The sequence below is a fragment of the Panthera uncia genome (assembly GCF_023721935.1).
Source record: "Panthera uncia isolate 11264 chromosome B3 unlocalized genomic scaffold, Puncia_PCG_1.0 HiC_scaffold_1, whole genome shotgun sequence".
Lineage (NCBI taxonomy): Eukaryota > Metazoa > Chordata > Mammalia > Carnivora > Felidae > Panthera > Panthera uncia.
The window spans coordinates 17,363,642-17,384,548 of record NW_026057582.1 but is presented as its reverse complement, the minus strand read 5'-3'; the positions used below and the strand labels follow the sequence as shown (position 1 = coordinate 17,384,548).

Genomic DNA, 20,907 nt, shown 5'->3' with positions numbered 1-20,907 from the left:
CGATAATCTATAATACAAATTCTGTACACCTGCAGCTACCTTGTCTCACATTTTCAGTCTTCCTCATTTTCTGGCAGCACAAATGACAAGGTAAAACCTGTGCAGAGTTCCCTCTTCTTTTAAACCAAAATGTATTCTTAAAGATGAAATAATTATACTGTTAGGTCAGGTTAAGGTTTCAGAGACAGAAGCTTATGTGGATACTCCTATACACTTATGCACACCAAGATGAGTATTTGAAAGCAGGTAGATGAGTTATTTGTGCTAAAATGTGGTCTTCCCTATGGATTCTGCCGCTTGACAAGCTCTCCCTAGGCTTTGCTGCCCCCTTGGCAAACTGAAAGGATTTACAGCGAAATTCTGCACCAAGCCGGCTGGAAACTGTTCCCATTTCCTCCCTGGGTCGGCCTCTCTCCGGAGGCGTTTGGAATGGCTATTACAGATTCCCATTGGTTTGGGGAGGGTGCAGAGAAAACTTAGAACATCCATTCTGTGGAGAGACACTTTTTTTTTCTTTTAAAAATAACTCCGTTTTCGCAAGAACCACGTGTTACCCTCTAAGTGATTTTTAAAGAACTTTTTCTTTTTTCTTTCTTTCTTTCTTTCTTTCTTTCTTTCTTTCTTTCGTCCAGAATGGAGATGCAGAAAAAGGGAATCTGTTGAAAATTGTCTGAGTTTGCGCCGTGGGTGACGTTCTGGCTCATTTGGGTGTGACGGTGACAGCGGAGGCGGCTGGCTGTCAGTTTCTCTTGTCTAGACTTCCATTCCCCCTCCAGGAGATGACTTACTTCCAACTCCAGTTAACTTCTTGGGAGTCCGGAACACTTAGACAAAGATGCTTACAAAACGCAAAGCATCTGGGTGGCCAAGGCTGAGCCTCCTGTATTCTCTCTCTCTCTCTCTCTCTCTCTCTCCCTCCCTCCCTCCCTTATTTTTTAAGAATTCATTCATTCATTCATTCATTCATTCTGCTTCCACAGGAGCCCGGGAAATATTGTCAATCCAAATCTAGGCACTTAAAGCTGACCTACTGTTTTCAATGTTGGTACGCAGATATATTTTCTGCATCATCTTTCTTGTCTGTGTTTCCCTTGTTTATTCCGTCCTAAGGCGCGCTCTCTCCCTTCCATCAGCCCATTCACATCTTAAACGCCCTCAAACTCGCCCCCTACCCCATCCTCCCGTGTCTTGGTCTTATTTGAATATGTGGTCGTCTGCTGTGGCTGACACTGGGTGAGTGGGTGGGAGACAGCTCTCCCTGAGTTTTCATTTGGATTTCGCGTGGGTGGGTGGGGACCCTCCACCATTCGTCTCGCACACGCAAGAACAGTTATAAGCTAGAATTAGAATGAGCGGCGAGTTCCACATCTTCAAAGCGCCGCTAGGAAAGGAAATAATGCGGCGGGGGGCGGGGGCGCGGGAGGGAGGGAGGAAGAAACAGAGGAATAAAACCCAACTTTGCTGGCAACTTCAATACATCTGGTAACTGGAGGCAAAAAATAGATTCCAAGGGCTGGGTCTGGTCCGGATGAAACGCTAGGGCTCCTTCCCATGCCGGGGCCGGGCGCTGGAAGCCTGCCACTGGCGTCTTGCCACGCGAGTGCCCGCTGGAAACGCACGTGAACAAAGCTCTGGCCCCGCGAGCCGCCGCCTGCGGTTTCCGAGTCGATTCCAGCTTCTCCAGGGAGTGCAGGGCGCACACAGGGTTAAATTAGTTCCCTCCCCAGTAGGAGGGAGAGGAGGGGGAGGAGGGACGCAGCCTCCGGTCTCAGGCCGGGTACCTTGTAGTTAGTTGTACGGACGAAACCTGTCGCTGTCACTTGTGAGTTGGGCATCTTCCATTGTCGCCGCAGAAGAACCAGCGCCTGGAGGTATCGGCGGCGGCCGCAATCCCCGCGCCAAGGCGCTGCGCTGCTTCCGCCCGGGGTGCGTCTGGAGCCCTCGGTTCCGGGTGCGAAGCAGCTGCGAGGCGGCCGCACCGCGCCCGCCGCGGTGTCCACCCCGAGCAGGGATCAGGTTGGCCGTTCTCAACGATGGGCAGGAGGGACCTTGGCGGTGACCCCTAAAACAATACCATGCCCCGGGAGCCCCGCTGCTGCCGCGCCAGCTTCTTCCCTTTCCACCTCCCCGACCCTGTCGGATTCGGATGAGCCCTCTGCGAGGAGACACGGCGGCCAGGTAAAGAGACAGAGGTGCCAGGTGGAGTTTCCAGCAACTTCCAGGGCTGCTGCTAAGCGGCTGCGCGGGGGGGGGGGGGGGGGGGGGGGGATACGTGTATTTTTTGAACCAGCGCAGGGGTGGTCATCGGGATGGGATGTCTTGGGTTTTTTGGGTTTTTTTTTTGTTTTGTTTTTCCTCCAGAGAGAGCACAGGCTGCTTAACTCTCCCCCCGACTTTAGGGAGGTCTATTTGCAGGTAGAATTCACCTCCTTTAAAGAGTTTTGTAACTGAGCTCTGGGTCAAACGCAAATTTGCTAGTTTGCTAGGAGGATCCATCCCCAATTGGGGGTTCTCCAGCCATTAAGCTTGCTGGAATCCAGCTTCTCACTTCCCCCGAATGAATACGCTAACTTCTAGGAGTAACACCCCCTACTCCGCCACCCCCGCGCCCGCTCCATCTGCTGATAATGTCACCGCTGTTATCGAGCGGCTGCATCCAAAGCCGGTAGCCCGCCTCCTGCCCGAAACCCGGGACTGATTCCTGGCTAAACGGACGCGGAGGAGGTGCCTTTCCCTTCGAGGTGCATTTCCCTTCGACTTGGGGAGAAGGTTACTTTCTTCCAAAACCAAGTCTTTCTCCAGCTCTGCTGCTCTTCGGTGGCCAAGCTCTGAGCTCGGCCAGCGCGTCTTCCTGGCGCGCCAGTGGGGGCGGTGAAGGCTCAGGGAGCACACCAGGCTGAACCCGGGTTGCGTTCTCTGAGCCGCGAGCGTGGGACGCGGAGAGCCGGCGGAACACGCCACCCCGCACCCCCTGGCGCTAAGTGCGGGGGCCAGGCGGCGGCGAGGAGGGCGGGAGCAGAGCCTCGCCAGCTGCCACCGTGTCCCCGCGCGGGTCCTGCGCAGCCTGGGAAGATCCCTCCGCCGCGCTGACCAGTGTCGAGCTCGGCTCCGTGCCTTCAGCGCCGGCGCGGTCACTTCTCATTTCTAATCAGGCCCAAGATCAAGGTTGCCAGTTGAGGTCGGGGCATTAACCGGGGACATTAAGAATCGGGGAGCAGGGTGATTGGGGCTGACTGGACTCTTACTAGATGCCCGGGAAACTCCTGGATCGAATGGGGCTCCAGCCAGCGGTAGCTGCTGGTGGAGGTGGAGGCCACCACGGCTGTCCTCGCTGGCGCCTTGGTCCTGGAACCTCCCAGCAAGATGGCATTCTGTCTGTCCTAGTCCAGTTAACTCCCCCAGCCGTGCCCCCTCCTCCCGTGGATATTTGTTAGTCACACACTGAGTCTGGGGAGAGGAGCGGTTATGTAGATGTGAATCAAAGTATTTTCCTGACCACTTTGCATAACGCAACAGGAGCAGAGACCCGCGGGCACAAACCCAGGTCGTGTGTGCGTGTGTGTGTGCGCGCGTGTGAGCGCGTGTGCCAGCGTGCGTCTCGGGCGTGCGTCTGGGTGGATCCGTGCGTGGCTTGTGCTTAGGAGGCAAATGGGGCGTTTCTCTAAGTCGTCTTAACACGGCTAAGGCACTCAGATAAGTGAAGGCGGTAGACACAACAGGGATGAGAAGGAAATGGAAACAATTGGGAAAGTGGTGCCAAGTGACTCAGGCTTTGAACTGAGGACGGGGAAATCCTCCCGAGCCCGTCGCGGCCACCGCCCCTGCCCCACTCTCGGTCCGCGACAGCCCGTGGATCCCCAGGGAGTTGGTCCTGCGCTAGTTTCAAGCTTGCTGTTTGCTTCTCGCGTGGCCCCACCGACGGCGCCTCTCCGCGCAACCCCAAGCTTGGCGCGAGCTCGCTCTCCCTCTTCTGTTCGCATTCAGCCTCTCTACAGACTTGTTAAAACATGACAGCAACTTACTGGAGCCAGGAGGAGCGACGATGAAACGAGAGCAGAAAACCAGAACCTTTTAAAATATGTTTTCCAAGAAAGAGACGTGCACCTGGTTTTCTTACATTACTCTTTAACCTTTGCAGAGAGATTGCTAAGTGGAAACGTCGCCTGTATACAAATCAGGCTCTTTTTGCTGTCAAGTCTTTTTTCTGAACCTTTGAGGCTGAATTCAGTTGTCCGTGGTAATCTACGGGGAAAGTGAACACCCCTTTTTCCCAGCAGCCAGAGTGAAGGGAGAAAATAGGTGTTCAAAATAATCATGTTAAACTTCGGATTATTTTTCCAATTAAAGTTATTTGATAAGGTCCGGGATCTGGGAATTAACGGGGGATGGGATGGGGGTGGGGGCGCAAATCACCAGGGTTGCCTTCATTTGAAATAACGCCATCTTGGTTGTGAGACTTGTTATATTTTTACCCTCTAATCTCACGTTTCGATCATTTCTCCGAGTCTAAGTAATAGATCCTCTGCCTTGCAAGTACATCGCAGGCGGGCGGGGTGGGGGTGGGGGGGGGAATCGACTTTCAGCGCTCAGACGGTGGCATTATCCCTGAGAGTTGGGGGGTGGGAGGGGGTGCAGGCTAGGGAGAGAGGAGAAGGCGTGCTCGGTCCGGGTGGCATCCATGGTGTTGGCCCAGACGCCCTGCAACTCTCTTCAGGGAGGAGAGGGTTAAAAGCCGAGTGCGACTTTGCCTCTTGGAAAGCTTAGGGTTGCAGCCGCGCCTCCCAAGCATTCTTTAAACCAGAAATGTGGGAGGGACTCCGAAAGGGAGGGAGTAAAGGAGGGGGGCAGAGAAAGAGGACTCGAGGAGGGGAGCGCGCCAGAGCGCGGGGGACGGAGGGAGAGGAGGAGCGCGGGAGCGGCGGAGGCGATCCCGCGAATTCATTACTGTAAACATCTCCCGGGGGTGTCAGGAGGGGTGGGGGTGGGGGCCGCGGCGTCTACATTAGCCCGGCCGCGTCCGAGCGTGGCAGCAGTGAGGTCGGAGCAGCCTCGGGACCCACACCGGGGCCGGCGCCGCACTTGGAGCGAGCCCCGCGCCCGCCCCCGCGCAGCCCCGCGCTGCGCCCGGGTCCGGGGCTCTGAGCGGTCAGCTCCGGGGCGTCCGGGGCGCGCACGCCCGCCTCTCGGGCCGCCCCCCGAGGTCCTCCGCTTCCGCGGAGCTCCGGCGCTGCGGGGCCTCTTTCCGCTCCCTTCCCCGCTCGCCCTCTTCTTTCGGGACTCGTGGCGCGGTCGAGGCGGAGAGGGGGAGGCGGAGGAGGACCGGAGGCGGGGGCCGCGGCGGCGGCGGGAGCCGAGAGAAAGTGGCATGCCCGAACCCTGGAGGCGGAGGTGGCGGAGGAAGGGGGAAGACGATGCCGCGGCTCCGTAGGGGAGAAAGGCGAGAGCGAGCGAGGCGAGCGAGGCGAGCGGGGCGCCCGGGCTCCGGCCGGCTGCGGGGAGGCGCGCGCCGCTCTGAGGCTCCGGCCTCCGCACCCCCGAGCCCCGACGCTGCGGGCGACAGGGCTGGGCTTCGGCAGCCGCCACCGTCGCCGCCTCCGCCACCCGGAGGACCGAGCAAAAGTTTGGATCTGGGGGAGGACGCGGCGCTGAGCGAGATTACCACCGGGGCTGGAAGGAGACCTCGAGAACCTTCGCAGGTAATGCGCACCCCCAACCCTCTGCTTCCGTGCCCGGCCGCTGGGCTTCTGCGCCTTTGCTGACGCTGGCCAGACAGATCTGACTGAAAGTAAGAGGGAAGCGAAGTTGGAGATCCCGGGGATGGGCACGAAGCGCGGCGAGATCTACAGTCAGGTTAGAGGGACCCGCGGCGCTTCTCTGCCCCCGGTGGGCAGCTGTGCGGGGAGGCGAAGCTCCCCCTGGGGATGGAGGAGAACCCTCGGCCCCAGCTGGGGCCTCTTTTCGTAGCTCGTTGGAAATTGAGAATGTGGATTGGGGGGCTTTTAGTATTCTTCAATCCGGGGGAATGATGCATGGATTGCTAATTCCCACCCTCACCTTCACCCTCTCGCTCTCTCAGCCTTATTTAGCGTCTTTTAAACATGATAGGAGCCCACTCCCATTCGCCCACTCCGTTTAGCTGGTGCAGGAAAGCAAATCTGGGCGTGTGTGTGTGTGTGTGTGAGAGAGAGAGAGAGAGAGAGACAGAGAGAGAGAGAGAGAGAGAGGGAAAGAGAGAGAGAGAGCGCGGGAGGGAGGAGGAGAGATATTCAAGGAAAGGGAAAAATTCTACCTTTCCCCCCTTTGACATCCTCGGATCTTTCCCTTCCTCCCTCCTTCCATTCACCTTCTGGCGTCATAAAATAAAAACTTTAGAAGTCACATTTTTATTGCAGGCTGATAAGAAAAGCATTAACCATTGACGACGTGAGTTTGCAGTGTTTGTAGTGTGTGTGTGTGTGGGGGGGGTAGTGGTGTTGCGGAGAGGCCGGTTTTTCCGTGGTGGCCTGATGCGCCATGGTGTGTGTGGGGGGTGAGTGTTAGAGTGTGTGCACTTGGGGCGGGGGGGGGGGGTGTGCAGTGGAGAGAATATGGTCACGTTTCCCAGAACATCAGCCTTACTTAAGCTAACTAAGAAAAGAGCTCCTGCTTTTCCCTCAGAGAGCTACAGAAAGATTCCAGCCCCAACTCTCTAACCTCCCCTTTCCCCCCTGTTGAGTTTTGAGTTTCAAAGCAGCTCCTCCTTTCATGCTGCCACCATCACTATTGGGATCATTATTTATTCACCTGGAAGCTCATCTTGACTCCTCTTGTAAATGGAAATCAGTCTCCAAGACCTTTTGATTAATTTTAGTGGAAGGAATCTCTTGTAAAGCTTACAGTAAGCTAATCAAGTGCAAGGCGCAAATCCGTGTAAATGCTCACGCGGGAGTGCAAGGTGCTGATTAGGTTTCTTCACATGCTGCATTTGCTATGCAAAGCCCCATCTAAATGGGAGCTATTGCTTCCCACTCAGCTGGGAGGATCTTAAATCACACAGCATCTCAGGGAGCTTTGGGGCATGTCCCCTTGCTCACAGGCTGATTGCTAAATGTATTATGTCTAACTTCTCCTAGCCAAAAGCTAATATGTAGGCTAGCTTCCATATAGGAACCCATATTGCCTGTGGACTTAAGTGATATGACCTTCTTAAGTCTCCAGTGAAAGGATCCCCCAACCATTTTGAGGTAATAGAATGCAGGTTGGCGTTTGTCCGGGGATGTATTTAGTTGTTGCAGTATGAACGTAAAATTTTAGGTCAGTATTTAAAGGGTGAGAACTGGACTTTTTTTCTTTTTTATCACTAAGCAATATGCAGCAGATTCATAAGATCGACAGGCCACCATATTAGAAGAGAATAAATCTTTGGGGAATACACATGCCATGAAAAGTTGCCCGTTCCCCATGATGCTATTGTTCTTCCAAATATAACTTTTCTTCCTCTCCTCCTCAAAAGCCCCAAACAGGATAGGGTTAAACCATTTAAGAATTTTTAATGATCATCTATGGCAGTGCAACACCATACTGTCATGTTGAATTGCCAGTATGTGAGTGGAGGAGGTTGGAAGACGAAATTTCAAGCATTATTCAATATCTCTGCCAGTAGGTACAAGAAATCGTAAAAAGAATTGAGCTAGCTGTGTAGCAGAACCTATTACAAATACAAACCTAGCATGGAAAGAATGCTGGGTTTTGTTTGTTTGTTTGTTTGTTTGTTTGTCTTAATGCCCATGTCTGAACACTTCAGTAGTTTCATTGCAGTTTTAGAAATTCCCGGGGGGAATTTCTTCTTTAACAGAAGAAAGTAGATTCCCAAATGACACCATGCTGGGCTGCCTTGAGGTTCCCTAGGCAGTCATGGTTTTTCTCCCCCCTATGCTAGGTTTCAGATGATGTGATCTTATCCGAGTTTGACTTTGACCGGCTGGATCTAATTTGAACCTCCTCTGATGCCTGTTACATTTATATTCTGGCCTGCTGGAGAGTTTGATTTAGGATTTAGACATATCTCCCTGAAGCAACCTTATATCTTCCCAGTTTGAAGCTGTGGTTTCAAGAAAGGCTCAAGTATGTACGTCCAGAAGCTTTATTCTGTAGAGACTCAGTGTGAACATCTGATCCAGTTTGACTCTTTGGTCTTGTAGCCTACAAGGAAGAATTCCCGCTTCTGCAATGAGCAGTGTCTGAAGTTAAAAAATAGCAAAGGGTGTGTGTGTGGGGGGAGGGGTCTCGGTTTTGCTCACTATTTAGAAGATTCAAAAAAGGTCAAGGTGATGCAGTTTTATTTCTATTCAGGTCAGACCTTTCTGGATAATCATCTTTTGGTATTTTTACTTTAATTTCAATTCAAGTTCATTTTTCACTAGATTACTTTAATAACTTTGTGGTTTCTGCCATGGTGATTCAAATTCAGTCCATTAGTGACCTCTATCTGTGAGAAGTGAATACTCATTGTTTTTCTTTCTTCTCATCAGTCTGCAGATTATGTAGGGGGAAAAAACCCAAAGGCTCTGTAGTTCTTTCGGAATATTTAGATTTCCGAGCCTGATTTTTCTAATACGGAGTTCAGTATGGGTAATGATATTTAACAACAGTAATAAAATGTTACAGGCTAATAGGCTACTAAATGGTTATTCCATATAGCATCGACAGTCTGATCAATATAAATAAAATACCAGTGCTATCCACTGCCAGTAAAAAGATTGTACAGTCAGGTAGACTAATGTTTTGAGACTCACAATGCTGCTGGATGTAATTGAAATTTTATTGCCCCTAAGTGCTTACATAATAAGGGAAGCTTGAGACAGGCTCAGAACATATATGTGATAACTAGACTTTGTGGTAGCAGTGTGTGTATGTCTTTAAATTCAGCTGTGCTTCTGCTGTGAACTTATGGGACAGATCAAGGACAGGCGAGGTGGGATGTGAGAAGGGTGTCTATAAACAGATGGTCTTTTAAGGAGACTTTTAAAATCTGATTCCTAATCCCAGCTTTGTCTTCTGAGGGTTTTGAAATTGAAATTTCAATTTAAGTTGATTATTCTAAATGGTAATTGAAGACAAAGTTTACTGAATTTCTTAGGTGGGTGGATACCATTATCTGACATTTTCCAGATGGTTTTTGATGGAGTGGTATTCAGGGATATGGAATTTTTAGGAGGTTTTCTTTCTTTTCCCTTGGGCAGGTTTTACGCAAAAGACATTTTTAAAGACATTATTATTATTATTATACAACCATTATAATACCCTAGCCAACTTTCTTTCTTTTCCCCGCCTTCCAAATGCTTTGCTTTTTAAAAGTTACGTATTTTTTTTTCTAGAACTACATGTTGGGGATAGGAATATGACTCCAGTATCTTTTTACTCTTTTCAGCAACGTGAACTCCAATTAAGTATCTGTTTATACTAAAACACATACACACACTCACCTACACATCAAGAACCCTTTTAAGACAGAGATTCTTTTCAAGGTTTTAAATATGGTTCTTTTTAAAGAGCTATGACACAAATATTGTAATAAAAATATCCTGTGTTCCGATGAATACAGAGACTTATTTCAGTAGCATGGAACAGTAAAACACTGTATTAGCAAAATAATCAGTGGTATTTTCAGTACATGGTCAAAATCTGTTAGAACCTTCATGGTTTTTTTTTTTTTCTTTCTTTCTTGGCGAATTTCACATCTACTGGTCTTTTTTGGTTTTCTTTGATTCCTTCTACTGAGGCTCTTTGAAGTGATTCAAAATTAAACAGTAGCTACTTTTTTTTAGGGAAATTCATCATGGTATATTCAGGATTCCAGAAGAGTTAATGATGCAGAAAAAGTCCTGTAAAACATCTTTCTAAAAGAAGTCCTTCTCTTGTGGGCTTCCCACTTACTGGCCTCCTGTACCATTTGCAGTGAATTGGAACTCCGTTATTTATTTATTTTTCAAATACCACCTCTAACTTAATTTAATGTGGGATGTGTTTCTGCAGAAGCATGCAGCACCATGTGTCTCGAGTCTCCTGAACAAAGCAGTGTCGTTTTTATGGATCTGTAATAAGGGAAAGTCAAAGAAAATATCCTTGTATACTTTGGGAAGTCAAAAGGCCACATTCACGATTCTCAAACACTGGTCAGTTATTCTGCTGATGCTTAATAAGGCCACACGTTTTCCGGCAGTTTAGTGGTTAAAGACCTCAGTCATTTTTTTTTTAAGCATTCACAAAGTAAATCTCTGGTCCTCCTACCCGTTAGGTGCTCATTAGAGCTGAGCAGTTTTTCTCACTTTCTTCCCTGGTTGCTTTTAAGGGAATGTGCAGGAAACTTGGCAAAAGTTCCTCTGTCCCCTTCAGTTCACAGGTCATGTGTTATATTTCAGTTCTCTTTATTAGAGCTTTCAAGACACAGATAAAAGAATCTTCTATCTGAACCTTTTAAGAACCTGAGGGCTTTTGGATTTAAACCCACCAAAAAATATCAGGTCTCAAAGTTCATAGAACCTATTAGGTCCTTGGAATATCGAAACCCCCTTCAACAAAGAGTACAAGAACAGTGGCTCCTAAAGTCTGTTCACAAATATAGTGCCCACTGAAGTCAACAGAGGTCATGAGCTGAATGGAAAACATTAGACTCATATCAGTCCCGAAATAGGTCCATGTGCTGGTGTCACTCTTATCCCCAGCTGCCTAGGGGCGTCACTTTCATGAAAATCCAGTGTCAAAATAGCCTCTGTGATAGTTTCCTTTCCCACTTTGCTCCAGAACTTGGACTCAAGTATTTTGAAGAAGGAAATAATGCAGGGAATTCTAATACTCCTCATAGATAGAGGGAGGTGAACGTTACGGAAGTAGGTTGGAGAAGCGTTTGACATAGAGGTTCCAGAAAATTCTGTCTAGGCTCCAAGGGATGAAATTGATTCATACCTAGCCTTTCCCCCTCTTGTTGTACCTTTTCCAATTATCACATGCGGGATTTTATTGCTCACAACTGCCTCTGTGAGTTGGTCTGAGAAAGCCCTATTAGTCAATTGTCTCACTGGATGATGGGAACCAGAAACAAGTAGAAGGCTACATAAGTCTGCATAGAGTTCCCCTTGAGATCCTTTGGCTTTGCACAAAATGATGAACGTTACATTTTATCCCATAGATGTTGAATTCTCCAGATACAGTTTATAAGTTTCTTCCTTTACCAACCTAACCGAAAAGATTAGAGTTGGATTTTTTTATAAAAATAGTAACAATTATTTCAATCACATAAATATTTAGATGTAAAAAAATAGCATTTCTTGTCTCCCCACCATTATATTAAATACAAGTTTTCCTGTTATGGATGGCTTTAATTTTATGATGTAGGCCTTGTGATTTGGGACCTTAACTGTGGTGGGGAGTGAGCGGTAGGGAGATTGTTGTGGAGGAAAGAAAATATATGTCTATATAAAGAAAACCTGTATTCTCATGTCAGCACACTCCTTTCTACATTATGACTTTGGACAAATTACTTAATCTGCTGGAGACTTAATTTCCTTTCTGCAGAGTTCCACAGGGTTGGTGCAGGGTCAGATGAGATTAATGTGTGGGAAAATACCATGATAATCATACAGTGTTATAGTTCCATAAAGGCGCATTATTCAAATTGATAACATTTACCTATGCAAGACTGTCATATGCCAGGATAGTTCTAGGTCTTATATTAAGACAGTGTCCTGCCTTCCAGGAGCTTTGGTTTCTGCGAATGCCATGAGATATCTATCACCCAAGCAGTAAAGTGTCAGTAAAGTGTCCACATCATTTTTTCCTTTCATTTAATGGTGCATTTTCTTCTTTTGTGAGTTTTCTCTGTTTTGATGCAAGTATTCTTTTCACGAATCAAGGGTAATTATGGTGAGATCTGTGTAAGGGCCAAGCTTCCCATCCTTGAGGTTGGCTTAATGTTAGAAACTAAATTTATCACAAATGGATTCCACTGAGGATCTTTTGGGAAGAAACCATTAACATTCCCCGCAGTAAGGCTGTTTCTCTTCTTGGGTGCATTTATACTTCAGTCATCCAAGTTACCTTTTGCAAAACACAAGTCATTAGTAGAATATATGATGGTGTTGGGGCACCTGGGCGGCTTAGTTGGTTAAGCACCTGACTTTGGGCTCAGGTCATGGTCTTGTGGTTCTTGAGTTCGAGCCCCGTGTCAGGCTCTGTGCTGACAGCTCAGAGCCTGGAGCTTGCTTCAGATTCTGTCTGTCTGTCTCTCTCTCTCTGCCCCTCCCCTGCTCACGCTCTGTGTTTCTCTGTCTCTCAAAAATGAGTAAACATTTAAAAATTTATATATATATGTGTGTGTGTGTGTGTGTGTGTGTGTGTGTGTATATATATATGTGTGTGTGTGTGTGTGTGTGTGTGTGTGTATGATGGTGTTTAAAACTTTGGTTTTGCAACATGAGGCAGGCTGGTGAAAAGCCTGCCTTTTTGGTAGAGCAAACCTAGTGAGCTCATTACCAATGAGTGGAAAGACTTGATTTATTAAGATACCAAATTACTCTCCAAAGGTTGGCCTTATTTTGACATTGTTAGTATCACAAAACCCTTGTGGGACAGTTTTTTGCAACTTATTTTTCCATAGTGTTTTTCAGTTGTGTTTTTATAACTGTCACATCTGAGACATTTTAATTTTAAATGTTTCAAGAGTTAGCGTGTTTATTTTACTTTCCTGATTTGTATACATGTAGGACCTTGTAAAGGTGAATTTGTAATCATTTTATGGTTGCTTAATTGAAGCTTGCAGAAAACACATGCATATGGGAAGTGTATTTATAAAATGTATGGTTAGGTTGTGATTCTTGATCAGAAGAATGTTTTTATCAGTCATTTGGACTTATGACAATCTGTATTTAATAATGTTCTTTTCAGTTTCTGACTTACAGTTTGCCAAAGTTCTGACACTGCCTTCCTTTTTCTTTTTCTTTCTTTCTTTCTTTTTTTTTAACTGATGAGTATTTTAGCAGTACGTTGTAAAGTACCTGGCCATATAACTATATTTTTACATGACAAATTACCTTTGTAGTTTGGCAAAATTAATCTGAGTGCTTTCTGTTCTGGCAGTGCTGAGTGACACAATAATAACATTTGAAGAAGGAAAATGTTTGCAACTACTCTGAAGAGTTCTGCTAATAAAACAAGAAGAATCTGGAGGTATATGTGTGGGAAGTTAGAAATGCACAAACAAATCTAAGTCTTAGATACCATGGGGAGGGTGTACTATTACATTCTTAAGCTTGGTGGTGCTAATCTAGCCCATATGTCCCCAACAGAATGGAATAATGAGATAGCCCAAGTTATTTTTAATTGGACATTTTCTTTTCCAAATGGGTCCTAAGGAAACTCTAAATAAAGAGAAGCACAAAATGCAATGAGGGGACATATTTTTGTGTGAATGGCTTGGTACTCATGAAGGAGATATGATTCTTTTAGAGACAGAAGGTATGCACCAGATGATAAAGCTTTTCCATTCATCCAGGAGGTGACTTTTAGCATTTACTGTATGCCGGCCATAGAGTAGGACTGGAGAGGCAAGCAATGATGCAGGAGGATCCCTGTCCTTGAGGTTGCCTAAGCTGGGGAGGGGAGAGGGAGACACAAAACCTAATTGCATTATACTTCTACATGACCGAAGATTAGTCAACCCTAAGAAATGTGCCAGGAATACACAGTATTAATGAAAACCATGGACAGATTTTTCAACATCTTTAATTTTTTTTAATGTTTATTTGTTTTTGAGAGAGAGAGAGAGAGACAAAGTGTGAGCAGGAGAGCGGCAGAGACAGAGGGAGACACAGAATCCGAAGCAGGCTCCAGGCTCTGGGCTGTCAGCACAGACCCCAACGTGGGGCTTGAACTCTTGAGCCGCAAGATCATGACCTGAGCTGAAGTCGGATGCTTAACCGACTGAGCCACCCAGGAGCCCCTTCAATGTCTTTTAATCTTTATGTCTAGTATAAAATGGGAGAAAACATTTTCTACTCACCGAGCTGTTCTTCTGAGAGGGTTGAGATAATTATATAAAATGTCCCCCTGTGTGGCACACAGTAGAGGCTTAATAGATGCTGACTGCAGATCCTTCTCTCTCCAAAATGATGATTATTCCACTATGTTACTTTTCCCCTTCTACAAATATCTTTGCCATTTCTCTGGAATCCCAAAAAAAGGCGTTTGACCCCTTGAGCCGATTCACCAACAAGATACAGCTTCTTCTGCAAAATAAAATCTCAGTAGTATGCGTGTAACAGAGCATGAAAAGGACAGCAAAGGAAATAAGCACTTCACACGGTGGCAGAATGAGCTCATAGCTAGTGGTGTATCTCACAGTCGGCTGGTGTCATAGGGGTCGGAGAAGGGAGGGGAACAGAAACGAGGACACTTTCGTCTGAGTTCTGGGGAATCAGAAAGTGGTGTCAACCGGGGCTTGTCGAACTTGTGGTTTTGCTGTTATGGTTGTGGATGTTGTTGTTGTTATCGTTGTTCATTGAAAGCACAGGCTTTGGCACTCGAAGAGTGCTTCTCCACGCAGCCCCCTTCACCTCCATGCACCCTTCCGGGGTGGCCAATGCCTGCAGCTTGCAACAAAGTCCTGCGTCCAGACTGTGACACTGGGCTTAGTGAGCTACGGTTAGTAGGTCTTTGCCAATATACAGAGATTTTTATCCGGATGAATTTTAAACACTTGCTTCACACAATTCATCTCACACATGACTCTTGGCAGAGTCCTGAGAGTATTTTATCGTAGAAGATTAACACGCAAATTATTGTTAGGTTTATATGATGCTTAGTTTGTACTTATAGAATGATTGTACCTTGCTGGTATAATGACAGATGCATGAATCAGAATGATGCTAGTGGATTATCAGTTTAATGTGGAACTATTGCTTCCAGAAAGTAATTTCCAGTGAAATTAAGCAAAGGGGCTTCTAACTGCTTCCATGGGAGATATTCTGAACAAATATAGTGCTCAAGGTCACTGGTCAAAATACACAATGCTGGGGTTATTTTTCATTTATCACCGTAATTGAATGTATGTATAGTATAAGTTTGGCTTTCTACTCAACCATTAAAATTTAGGTGTTTCCCCCCAGTATAAATCTATAAGTTTATTGCTGTAGGAAATTATAGTTAACAAGATGTTAAGCATGTCCCAGACCTCCAAGTCCTGAAGTGCAGAAGCTTTTCCTGGGAAGATCACATAATATATAATGTGGTATATATACATATAATTAATCAAATTGGAGAAGAGAGAAGCAGGCACTAGAGCATAAGGTGTCCACATCTTGGTAAGTAGCTTCTGAACCAAACGTTCTACCCGGCGTAAAACAATAAGACCTTGTTTTGCTACTTTAGAACATGTAAGAGAGATTAACATTCTTTGGAAAGTAGTTTAAAATTTTTCTTTGACTCAAATAGGTAAGGAACAAGTCCAATAGTGCTGACAGCAGTGGAATTTAAAACTCAAGTCTAATAATCTCTGAGTCCCGAAGGAATGCAAGGCAGACATCCGTTCTAGTCACGGGCTTGTAACTGGGGATTTGACAAAGGTTGAATCCTTACCGTGTGCCAAACACCATGCTGTTTTGGCATTTGGGATATTCTTTCAAAGAAGACTTCATCCTTGCTCATCAAGAAATATGATGGGTTGGCCTAGAGATGCCCTTTGCCAAACTTGACTCATCCGTCTTAATTAACTGGAGAAGTTGGTTAAAAATCCAGGTTCCCGGGCCTTAGGCCTGGAGATTCCGATTTGTTAAGCCTGTGAGAAGCCTGGGGATATGGATGCCCAAAGACTCATGGAATTGGAATTTACTGACCTACATAATTTTTTTAGGATTTTTTTTTTCTGACCCAAGATCCAGTAGTTTTAGAATCATCTGGTTTATAGTCATGTGTGAATTTCCATCAGTAATTTTTCTGTGTATTTTGTCACAAAGAAAATACTGCTTGATTTAACCCAACTATTCTAGGAAAGAACCTTCAGAGGGCCAGACGCCCGGGCTGGCTTCTCTCTTGGTGGCCACAGGCTCCGTATGATGCCTCCAGCTTCCATCCATGTTGCCTCAACTATTACACTGTACTGTTTTTGGTATCCCTGCAATTACCCTCCTAAAAACCAAATGACATTACTTCGATCATCTACCACTTGGATTCCCTGTCCGTCTGGATAAAGCCCATCTAAGCTTGTTGTCATGACATGTGAGATCCATGAAATCTGCATCTCAAACCATCATTCAGGCCTCATTCTCAAGCGCCCATCTCTTGCACCCACCTTTATGATAAGGAATGGCCTCTTGAGCCTTTCCCGTACTGTTTATCCTTTATGTGGAATATTACCTCCTCGCTCTCCATTTGGCAAACTCATTTCCTTTAAGACCCACACAAATGTCACCTTCCCTCCCAGTCAAAATTACTCACTCCTTCCTCTGAGCTACTACAACATTTTGTTTGTACCTTTATTATTTCCCTGTTCATGTTGTGTTGTAGTGTGTCTGTTCTAATGTCAGTCTTTCCCATTAGATTCCAAGAACCTTGGCTCATTCATTCCGTCTCCCTAGTGCTAACAATCATGCCCAAAGCACCTGGTTCTGCAGAAATGTAATTGAATGAATAAATGCATGATTGTGCTGGCCAATCCTGGAAGACAAGAAGATTCATAATCCAATGATAGGAATGGCTTCCTCAGAAGTGCATTTTCATTCCCATAGACTGGTTGCCCAATGGGGACAAAATACAATGCCCACCTTTCTACCTCACTCTAAGCAGGTTTGTCAGGCAAATGCCTGCTGGTTAACCCAACCCTGATCAGCATGAAGCACTCCAGACCACACGTGAGGCAATTCAGATGCCACACTGGAAGATCTGTTTAAAGAAGAAATAATTCCACTTGATGATCTATCTTTCTTGGCACTGAGTAAAACCATCAGTTAAGTAGATGTGCACGCAGATGTGGTTAACCATAGAATGAGAACTTAACTCATACCATTAACTTTGTGTATCTTTCTTGGCTTAATTAAAGAGAGCGAAGCAAAGAACTTGTGAAAATTTTGTGCATTTGTACTCTCATTTTTTTGCCCTTTGCTTTTATTTTGTTGATTTTATCTCAGGCACATGATTTCCTGATGGAGATATCTGAGGAGCCAGGGCTCTCCAGAGAGGAGAAAAGAAGACCTGAAATCATAACTCCTTAATCACTCTGTCTCCACAAAGCAGGATCCACCTTAGTGTTCATGACGTGCACATGAAGAACATTTGAAGGTTACAATAAATTCTAAACTTTCCAGGTTTAATGTGGTCATGATGGTGACAGACGTTGGACTCTCAGTCCTTCTGCTTAGGCAAAAGATAATTCAAACAATACCTTGCTACTTTTCAAGGTGAATTATCAACTGATGGGCAGAGGTGACTCTCATGCATGTGGGCTTGGTGAGTGCAAAGTTTCAGCAACATTTCTGATGCCTAAGTAGGTGGAAGATGGTGGAGCGTAGTTTGATATGCTCCCACCTTAACTTGACCCTTGATTCCCTCGGGGCTGTCTGTATGCTGGCAGTGCTTTCAGTGCCAATAGGAAATACACAGAATGACACCTGAGTTGATTTTTGATAAGCCACTATGCTTTAATACTAGAGGCTTCGAACATCATCCTAGAAGAGCTTATAATGTTAACTTATGGGACTGTTTAGAAACAATATGCTCTTCTCATTCTTGAATCACACTTAGTATTAGCAAGGCCATATTGTCATCAGGGGATTAGGTATCACCATAATAATAATAATAAACAACAGCAATATATAAAAGTATGGATCATAGACGAGGTTTATTTAGAGTATGCTTATGAAGTTCATGTATATTATCACACTGAAATCTTCATGAAACCCTATGAATACGTTCTGTTGAGTAATACTGCTAATAACCCAATTTGACACCACAAGAAACTAGAGTAGAGAAAATTGCCTTAGGTTGTTTAACTTATTTCCTAGCTATTATCTTTATAGGATAGGTGAGCACTGGGTAATTTCCAAAATCAACATTAAATTTGTTTTTTTCCATGCCTTAAAAATCAAATTCAGAGGTGATGACTCATTGTCCAGTAGGGAATCTGTGATGTAACTTTCTGTATATGATTTTTTTTAATGGGTAACTATTTAAGAAATCATTCTTTGCTCTTTGCCTGTTTTTTGAGTGAAAATGGTTGTTGGGTTTCTCAAGGTATTTCTGTAAAATGGGAAGAGAGAAGACTCGCTAGTTTGAAAATAAAGTATGGCAACTCTCATCCCATTTTCTGTATTAATGAAAGTCTATAGATAAATGCTTGATTGTGGGGTACATGTTTTACAGAGAACACTTTCCATTCTTTTCTTTACCAGCACTAATAATAAATAGTTAAATGAATTGATTTGTGAGTCACCTCCTTTTCCCTGTGGAGGTGATAATGGACAATAGAATGACCAGAGGGCAGATAATAGCGTAAAGCCAGTGGCCCCTGAGAGAGCCTGGAAATAGTGGAGAATTGACTGTGTTATAAATAGGTCAGATTCTCTCCTTTTCTAGATCTATGTAATTGCTCAGCCGGTAGACTATATTGGGTGAAAAAACGAGACAGAGATGGGCTGGAAAGGGCTGCTCTACACCGATGATTTGAAAATAAGCGCTTGAAAGTCTTCACCCTGTTGAATGACATTTGGCCATCTCTCCCTTTGTGCATTTTGTACCGATGCACTTATCTCTGCCTATAGCAAAATTGTGTTTTCTGAATTCAGGGATCGTAGTGAAGACCTTCCAAATAACTGTCCTTCCCAGGTCCATGTAAATATTATCCATGCTGCCTTAATTCTTTAATTTCCACTCCTTAATTCCTTCGTTCCCCTTTAGACAGGGTCTAGCTGTCTCCTGGTGTTTCTGGGTTCTTCTGTCACCGTATGCCTACTATCTGTCATGAGGCAGCTCTGGATGAGTGGCATACTTGAGTCAGTATTCTTGAATCACACTGAGTATTAGCAAGGCCGTGTTGTCAGTGACCTGAGTTAATCTAGATGAGCTCATTGATGGAGTTATGAAAGCAGGATCTGCCCAGGCACGGGAGCAGTTTAGTGAATGGCCCCATGGCCAGCCAAGCTCCATACCACATGAAAACACCAGTTCTGTTTGGCCCTTCGGGGAATTCTGTGGTGTTTCTTTCTGCAGCAGTCTGAATTTGGCTGAATTGGGCAGAGCCAAAATATTTGCTATCTACAGTTTGCAACCGAGAGATGATCAGGCCACGTGAAAGAAACCTAAACATACTAGCGTCGCCCCTGCCAGTAGTGACTGCCTGGTTTGTCTGGACCATATGCTTCTGGAACAGATCAGCCTGTGACCCCGTGTCACTCTTCCCTCTCCACTCTGAGTGCTGACCCGATTGGTTTTCTCCTGGACTTCAGGGTGGGTATGTGTCAGCATGAGCTCGTTGTTCGCAACTGAGTCCCAACAGAGAACTTAATTCATATTTCTTTGTTAAGCAAGTTATGCTGTCTAGAGCCACGATTTTGAGCCATATTTGATTACTCCTTTTATTTCATTTTCAACTGTTCTATCTCTAGTTTTATGCATCTTTTAAAAATGCTGTCCATCTTCCCCTTTCACTTTGGTTCCCTTGTGGCCCCCGTATGTCTTTCCTACCCTGACCTTCCCACCCTAGTTACCTTAGTCTTCCTCATTCCAGGGCTGACGACATTACTTTTCATTATTTACAAGGTCAAGCCTAAACTTCTTAGCTTGATACTCAAGGCTGTTCCTTCTGTAGCTCTCCCTAATCTTCCCAAGGAAAGTTTATCTTCTCTTCTGAACTAAATTTAGAGTATGGCCTTACTTTTATCTTTATGGTAGTCTTACTGTGGTGTACATTTTTACCAAGTGCTTTGTCTCCACTATCTGTGAGCTCATCTAGCGCAAAGATCATGCCCAATAAATGTTTGAGGAGCTAAACTGAACTCAGGTAACTGACCCCAACCACCGCTGTGAAATTTGCACACGGCACAAGTCCGTGTCTCCCTCTATACTGCTTCCCATCAGATTTTAAATATGGAAAAAATTAATAGTGACAAAGTTTGCACAGATAACTCTTACATTTTTGAGTTTTAAAGTTATATAATGGAATAAGCTCCCTTTGTTCCCTTAGTGGAATTTTTTGTCAAAGCAGTGTACTCTTGCTTTGAAAACAGGAAGGTAGAACATTCCAACAACATCATGAACCCTCTGTTTATATTTGCGAAACCTGTAGTCTTTCCAGGCCTTGAGGCAAGAGCAAATAGACATAATCAGAGGCATTAGAACTTGATTATGTTGAATTGGATTCTTATAACTGAGGCTTGATAGCCAAAATTAGTGGTGTGGTAGTTTATACTGAAAGAGATGTTTGCGTTACTGCAAAACCATAGACTTCAGCTTGCTGGAATCTTTGACGGCATCTGGATGTTTTGAAAAAATACAGCAATCACATGCTTTTTATTATCTCTATAATTGTGTTCTTTTTACAAGGGAGCTGCATAAAGACATAGGGTTGGGGGTAATGCAAGGCCATGACGTTTGGATTCAGATTTGAATCCTGGTCCTGCCTCAGCCAACTAGGGTAACTAGAGCTTGTTCGTTCTTTCTTTTCCTTCCTTCCTTCCTTCCTTCCTTCCTTCCTTCCTTCCTTTCTTCCTTCCTTCCTTCCGTTCTTCCTTCCTTCCTTCCTTCCTTCCTTCCGTTCTTCCTTCCTTTCTTCCTTCCTTTCTTCTTTCTTTCTTTCTTTCTTTCTTTCTTTCTTTCTTTCTTTCATCTTTTGGGTCTACTTTCTCAGTGTTTAAATAGAGGAAAAATAATATGCATGCATCTCAT

The 20,907-nt window shown here is 45.2% G+C and overlaps 1 protein-coding gene across 2 annotated transcripts in view; it reads left to right on the top strand.

Annotated features, from left to right (window-relative positions):
• The first annotated feature begins 1,693 nt into the window (after nucleotides 1-1,693).
• FLRT2 (fibronectin leucine rich transmembrane protein 2) overlaps nucleotides 1,694-20,907 on the top strand; it is a 101,091-nt gene continuing 81,877 nt past the window's right edge. The window contains exon 1 of one of the 2 annotated variants that reach the window (XM_049612386.1): nucleotides 1,694-2,178. The gene's annotated coding sequence lies outside the window, so the exon portion shown is untranslated. Of the gene's footprint in view, nucleotides 2,179-5,612; nucleotides 5,697-20,907 lie in introns of those variants that run through there. The other variant, XM_049612385.1, reaches the window with a different exon arrangement.